We start from the raw sequence: 7,477 nt of genomic DNA on the forward strand, positions 1-7,477 counted from the left end.
TCCAGGTTCTCCAGTTTTGTTGAGTATAGCCTTTTGTAGAAGGATCTGATGGTGTTTTGGATTTCTTCTGGATCTGTTGTTATGTCTCCCTTTTCATTTCTGAGTTTGTTAATTAGGATGCTGTCCCTGTGCCCTTTAGTGAGTCTGGCTAAGTGTTTATCTACCTTGTTGATTTTCTCAAAGAACCAGCTCCTCATTTGGTTGATTCTTTGAATAGTTCTTCTTGTTTCCACTTCGTTGATTTCACCCCTGAGTTTGATTATTTCCTGCCGTCTACTCCTCATGCATGAATTTGCTTCCTTTCGTTCTAGAGCTTTTAGGTGTGTGCTCTCTCTAGTTTCTTTTTTGGAGGCACTCAGAGCTATGAGTTTCCCTCTTAGAAATGCTTTCATTGTGTCCCATAAGTTTGGGTATGTTGTGGCTTCATTTTCATTAAATTCTAAAAAGTCTTTAATTTCTTTCTTAATTCCTTCTTTGACCAAGGTGTCATTGAGAAGAGTGTTGTTCAGTTTTCATGTGAATGTTGGCTTTCTATTATTTATGTTGTTGTTGAAGATCAGCCTTAGTCCATGGTGATCTTATAGGATGCATGGGACAATTTCAATACTTTTGTATCTGTTGAGGCCTGTTTTTTGACCAATTATATGGTCAATTTTGGAGAAGGTACCATGAGATACTGAGAAGAAGGTATATCCTTTTGTTTTAGGATAAAATGTTCTGTAGATATCTGTTAAATCCATGTGTTTCATAACTTCTGTTAGTTTTACTGTGTTCCTGTTTAGTTTCTGTTTCCACAATCTGTCCATTGATGAAAGTGGTGTGTTGAAGTCTCCTACTATTATTGTGTGAGGTGCAATATGTGCTTTGAACTTTACTAAAGTTTGTATCATGAATGTGACTGCCCTTGCATTTGGAGCATAGATATTCAGAATTGAGAGTTCCTTTTGGAAGATTTTACGTTTGATGCATATGAAGTGTCCCTCCTTTTCTTTTTTGATAACTTTGGTTTGGAAGTCGATTTTATTAGCTATTAGAATGGCTACTCCAGCTTGTTTCTTCAGACCATTTGCTTGGAAAATTGTTTTCCAGCCTTTCATTCTGAGTTAGTGTCCTCCTTTTTCCCTGAGAATGGTTTCCTGTAAACAGCAAAATGTTGGGTCCTGTTTGTGTAGGCAGTCTGTTAGTCTATGTCTTTTTATTGGGGAATTGAGTCCATTGATATTATGAGATATTAAAGAAAAGTAATTGTTGCTTCCTATTATTTTTGTTGTTAGAGTTGTCATTCTGTTCTTGTGGCTGTCTTCTTTTAGGTTTGTTGAAGGATTACTTTCTTCCTTTTTCTAGGGCATGGTTTCCGTCCTTATATTGTTTTTTTTTTTTTTTCTGTTATTATCCTTTGAAGGGCAGGATTCGTGGAAAGATAATATGTGAATTTGGTTTTGTCATGGAATACTTTGGTTTCTCCATCTATGGTAATTGAAAGTTTGGCTGGGTATAGTAGCCTGGGCTGGCATTTGTGTTCTCTTAGTGTCTGTATAACATCTGTCCAGGATCTCCTGGCTTTCATAGTCTCTGGTCAAAAGTCTGGTGTAATTCTGATAGGTCTGCCTTTATATGTTACTTGACCTTTTTCCCTTACTGCTTTTAATATTCTATCTTTATTTAGTGTATTTGTTGTTCTGATTATTATGTGTCGGGAGGAATTTCTTTTCTGATCTAGTCTATTTGGAGTTCTGTAGGCTTCTTGTATGTTCATGGGCATCTCTTTCTGTAGGTTTGGGAAGTTTTCTTCTATAATTTTGTTGACCATATTTTCTGGCCCTTTAAGTTGAAAATCTTCATTCTCATGTACTCCTTTTATCTGTAGGTTTGGTCTTCTCATTGTGTCCTGTATTTCCTGTGTGTTTTGAATTAGGATCATTTTGCATTTTCTTTGATTGTTGTGCCGATGTTCTCTATGGAATCTTCTGCACCTGAGATTCTCTCTTCCATCTCTTGTATTCTGTTGCTAATGCTCGCATCTATAGTTCCAGATTTCTTTCCTAGGGTTTCCATCTCCAAAGTTGCCTCACTTTGGGTTTTCTTTATTGTGTCTACTTCCCTTTTTAGGTCTAGTATGGTTTTGTTCATTTCCATCACCTGTTTGGATGTGTTTTCCTGTTTTTCTTTAAGGACTTGTAACTCTTTAGCAGTGTTCTTCTTTATTTCTTTAAGTGAGTTATTAAAGTCCTTCTTGATGTCCTCTACCATCATCATGGGATATGCTTTTAAATCCGGGTCTAGCTTTTCAGGTGTGTTGGGGTGCCCAGGACTGGATCAGGTGGGAGTGCTGCGTTCTGATGATGGTGAGTGGTCTTGGTTTCTGTTAGTAAGATTCTTATGTTTGCCTTTCGCCATCTGGTAATCTCTGGAGTTAGTTGATATAGTTGTCTTTGGTTAGAGCTTGTTCCTCTCGTAATTCTGTTAGCCTTTATCAGCAGACCTGGGAGGCTAGCTCTCTCCTGAGTTTCAGTGGTCAGAGCACTCTCTGCAGGCCAGCTCTCCTCTTAAAGGGAATGTGTACAGATATCTGGTGTTTGGACTTCCCTCCTAGCAGAACATGAAGGCCGAAACAGGACCTGTCCCAGGACCTGTGTTGCTTCGGCCTGTCACAGAAGCTGTTAGCTTCTGTAGTCCACACTCTCACCTGCACAGACTAGTCTTGGAGGAATCCGGGAACCAAGATGGCTCCCCCAGGTCCTCTGGGAAAGCCCTCCCAGGCAGGTCAGACACCTCTCCTCTGGCCAGGAAAGTGCCCGGATGTCTGGAGCCCGAAAGGAGTCTGCCTCAGAAGCTGTCTTCTAGAGACCTTGGGGGTGTCTGCCAACTCTGTGCCCAAGGTGACCAGGTGCTGGCGCAGACCGAAGGTACTTGTCACCCAGGTGAGGCCAGGTTTTCTGCTTCCCTAATGCTGTCTTAGGTCCCGCGAGATTGGATTGGAACAGAAGTTGTGTCTACTCACCAGAGGTCCTGAGATCTTGTGGAGAGTCCTCTAGGGATCTTGGGCATGTCAGCCGACTCCGCGCCCAAGGTGATCTGGTGCTGGCACTGACCAGAAGGGATTTGTGACCCTGGTCAGGCCGGGGTTTTCTGCTTCCCTAATGCTGTCACAGGTCCCACGTGATTGGATTGGAACAGAATTCCAATTAAAGTTTTAACATCCCATTATGACGCTGTTGTAGTGCTAATAGAGAATTGTAAGATAAAATCATGAAGGTATTTTAGAAAAACAAAACAAAACAATGTGTCTTAGAAACCCTACAAGGTATCTGTTCCTTGTTCTGAACAGTAATTAAATTGGTTTTTGCAGAATATTGATATTTGTACTATTGCATATCAAACTCTTTAGGTAAAATTGACAATCATTATCCAAAAGATAAGTTGTTAAAGATTGCTTCTATGCATGTTTTTGGATTTTCTGTAAATTAATGCATTCATGCATCCCATAAAAAATACATCTATTGTATTCAAAAAGTAGCCCTTCTATGGGAGAGAAGTATATGTGATTGGATCACATGTTTATTCCTTTGAGTTTCCTCCGGCTTCAGCACAGATGATTAAAGTGTGTGCTGCAGCCATGTTTTGAAATGTTAAAAAATCAAGCTTTAATTTGTATACTAATAGTCAATATATATATAGCTCAGGGTTTACAATTGGTTGAAATTGTTTGTTTCTTAAATACTATGAATTCTTAACTTTGTAATTTTTTATATACAACTCAAGTGGAAAAAAAAAGACTGTCTTTGGACATTTAAGAACTCATTCTAGATTGTCTGGGAAAGACCTCTTAAGGTGATACCATGCTAGATTTATATCCTAGGCAGATTACAGGCCTTACACAAGAATAATTGGCCACATAATCTCATTCTTTACATCATCAAAAATAGTAATGGCTTGAGATAATAATTTGGTATTTTTAAAGAATGTGCATATCAAATTGTAAAGACTGTTCTCAGTGTCCTCAGTTTCTACCTGTTCCACATAATGGTGTTAACTCTTGAGGTCTTATATTTAATCAGTTATTGCCAATGACCACTCATATTTCTGATTTAAAAAAATAAAATATGTACATGTGACTATTGATACCTTTTCAGGCTTTCTAGTCGCAACTGCTCTAACAAGAGAAGCAACTAAACGTGTAATTAGTCATTGCCTACATATATATATATATATATATATATATATATATATATATATATATTTGGTGTTCCAAATCAGATTACAACAGATATTGCAACTGGCTATTACAGCCAAGTTTTTGAGATGTTTTGTTGACAATTTAATGCTACCCATGTTACTGAGATTTTTTTTTTTTATATTTCTCAAGGACAAGGTATAGTGCAACTTTAAAACTATATCTTCTGAAAAAACAATAAAGGGGAAATTATATCCCTGTGTACATTATTTATATCACACTTTTTATTTTTAAAATTTTAAAAATTGGATGCCAAAGAACTCCTTGCTGAATGTCTTATAGCATCTTAAAACTAGGCATACTCATGCCTGGGTGAGATGGAAGGATCCACTTATTGGCATATATCATGAGCCTGATCAGATATTTAATATGGGGAAGAGGGCATGTTTGTGTTTTTTCCACAGAATGCTGCAGGAGCATGCCAGCTGCCAGAATGATTTGTGTGACAGGCTGACCTGTGAGCTTGCTGAGTGCTCTGACAATGGTGACAAGAAAGCTATATTGGGTATATGTTCTTGACCCACCTTTGCTTGCCTTTGTCCTAGATTAGACAAGCTAAGCTGCCTTGCTTCAAGCTTTTTAACCTTGTGGGACAGAGAACATAAGAGACTGTGGAAACTGATTTAGAAGAATTAATCAAAAGGAGGATTTATAATGACTCTTCTATTTCCTTTAATGTGACCAGTTATTCTGACTCAATCATGGACTGGTCTAGTAATAAATCCAATAGTAGAGATTCCTGTTATGAAGATAGCTAAAAATATTTATTAGTTAGCAGAGTTAGCTTGAAGCATAGCCTATTTATATGAGAAATAACAGCTTTTCTGTTGATTCTCTAAGTCACCTCTCCCACACAGGGAGGTCAGAGCTTGGGCTTGATCGTTGCTAATTTGCAACTGAATAGAGTACCTAGACTTCCCCACAGACAACTTTAATCTTGTTGCTTTTCAACTTTTGGCTTTGTGTTTCAAGAAGGTCAGTTACCTCTGTGCAGGCTTGCTTTCATCAAGCACAGATGGCAGAAATTCATCGATATGAAGAGATGGATTGAGTGCACATAGTGGCTTTGGTCTGATTGGGAAAATGGTGTGTAATGAGGGCTGGCAGCCAAGGCCAGGCCATTGGGTTTATGGCTTATTTTCAATCTAAGACAGAGGCATGCACCAAGAGGCTGTGGTTTGTTCATAATAACACCATAGAGCAGTGTTTGTGCAAATAAACCGAAACAAACTGCACATGTTCTCCATGACGGATAAGAATAAGTCAAATGAGACTGCAGTCCTAAGACAGGCGCAGCCACCAGCCACCATAATTTCCAGGCAGAACCATGGAGCATTTGTAAGTTTTATGCCCCAGTCTAGCTAATTTTTATTAAATAATTAGGGAGGAATTGTAGCCTCTCCAGCCTTGAGCAGGCTGTCTCAAACCTGTTCTGCCACTGTCACCACCTAGGGTGGAGTCTTCTAACCTAGAGAGGTCTACTCTGCCACCTCTGCAGTTTTCTCCAAGACACCACTACCTGCTAAGAGGCTGAACCTGCTTCCTGAGGAGATCCTGAAGAAGCAACATCCTGGCACAGAGTGATGAGAGCTTGGAGACAAAGCAACAGGAGCATGACATTGTTGGGGATGGGCCTTCCCCTTTATAAGCTCAGACCTTTAAGTAAACTTTGGGCTTTGATCAATATCTTTGTCTTGGTCTCGTATTTCTCCATCTCCTTTCCATAGAGCCCCAGCCTCCCTTTCATGGACCTGGTTCATGTAGCTGTGGACATCAGACCTTATTTAGCCAACTATATTGTTGAGATTTTATCGATAGAGCTTTCATGTTCTATAGTGAAGTCAAAATGCCACAGCACATTTCTTGGTCCTCTGGTTTCTACAGTCTTTCTGCTTCCTTTTACATGTTATCTCCTGTATGTGTATCAATTGAGGTTGGCTATACTTTGGCTTTAAAAATATATACATACAAGCAACCCTAAATGCACTCAGAAGGTTATATTTGTATATTTATTTGTTTATATATGTAACAGAAATAATTAAAGAAAAAAAGGCCATGAATTTGAGAGGGGACAGTTGGAGGAGGTAAGCATGAGAGAAGTCGGAGGTGGGAAAGTGACATAAATACATCTTTCATACTTGAAGCAAAGAATAAATCTAATAAAATTTAAAACTAAGTGGTATATATCAAAATATACAATAAGATGCTTACGTAACTATCTTAAAAGTTGTTTTATTTCTTTTATTATTTTAGTTTCTGTTTGGTGTCTCTAGGTCTTGTTTAGTGGAAAGACCCCCGTTTGCAACTATGGCTGACTAGGTTATTAGCAATAAACTGTCTTAGATTTCATTATATTGGGATATCTTTGTTTCATATCTGAAGGACTGGTTTGCTAGATGAAATACCTGGCTGGCATGTTTTCTCCATTCTATATTTTATGTAGCTTATTCTATTTCCTTCATTTCTGTTCCAGGACTTTTTTCTTTGTCTTTTTACTTCTTTTACTTTTTAATTGATTAATTAATTAATTAATTAATTAATTAATATCCTGATTGTGCCCCCACTTCCTCTTGCAGCCCTACCCTCCTAGTCCCTTTCTTCCATTTCCCCATCCCATTCTCCTCAGAGTAGGGGAGGGTCTCCCTCTGGGTATCAATCTGCCTTGGCACATCAAGTCACATCAGAACTAAACACTTTTTCTCCCACTGAGACCAAACAAGACAGCCCAGCTAGAGGGAAGATATTAAAAAAGAGGCATCAGAGTCCAAGTCAGAGACAATCTCCCCTCCAATTGTTAGGAGACCTACATGAAAGTGAAGCTGCAAATCTGCTACATATGTGTAGGGGGCCTAGGTTTGGTCATGCATGTTTTTTGGTTGGTGGTTCAGTCTCTGTGAGCCCCCATGGATCCAAGGTTAGCCGGCTCTGTAGGTCTTCTTGAGATGTCTTTGACTTCTCCTGCTCCCATACTCTACCATAAGACTCCCTGAGCTCCAACTGATTTTTGGTTGTGCATCTCTGTATCTTTTTCTATATGCTGCTAGGTGAAGCCTCTCAGATGGCAGTTATCTAGGTTCTTGTCTGCAAGCATAGCAGAGAATCATTAATAGTGTCAGGGACCTCTCTTTAGAGGTGAGTCATTGGTTGGCCATTCCCTCAATCTCTGCCCCATCTTTATTCCTGCACATCTTGTAGGTAGGAGAAATTTGGGGCCAAATGTGGATGGGTTGGTGTTGCCCTCCT

General features: G+C 39.1%; 1 long non-coding RNA gene across 1 annotated transcript; it reads left to right on the forward strand.

Moving 5' to 3' along the window:
- Window positions 1-2,844: 2,844 nt before the first annotated feature.
- Gm41007 lies at window positions 2,845-5,918 on the forward strand. Its single transcript, XR_873693.1, has 2 exons — window positions 2,845-2,921; window positions 5,733-5,918. It is a non-coding gene; the product is annotated as a predicted gene, 41007 (long non-coding RNA).
- The last annotated feature ends 1,559 nt before the right edge of the window (window positions 5,919-7,477 follow it).

Source organism: Mus musculus, chromosome 13 (genome assembly GCF_000001635.26).
Source record: "Mus musculus strain C57BL/6J chromosome 13, GRCm38.p6 C57BL/6J".
Classification (NCBI taxonomy): Eukaryota; Metazoa; Chordata; class Mammalia; order Rodentia; family Muridae; genus Mus; species Mus musculus.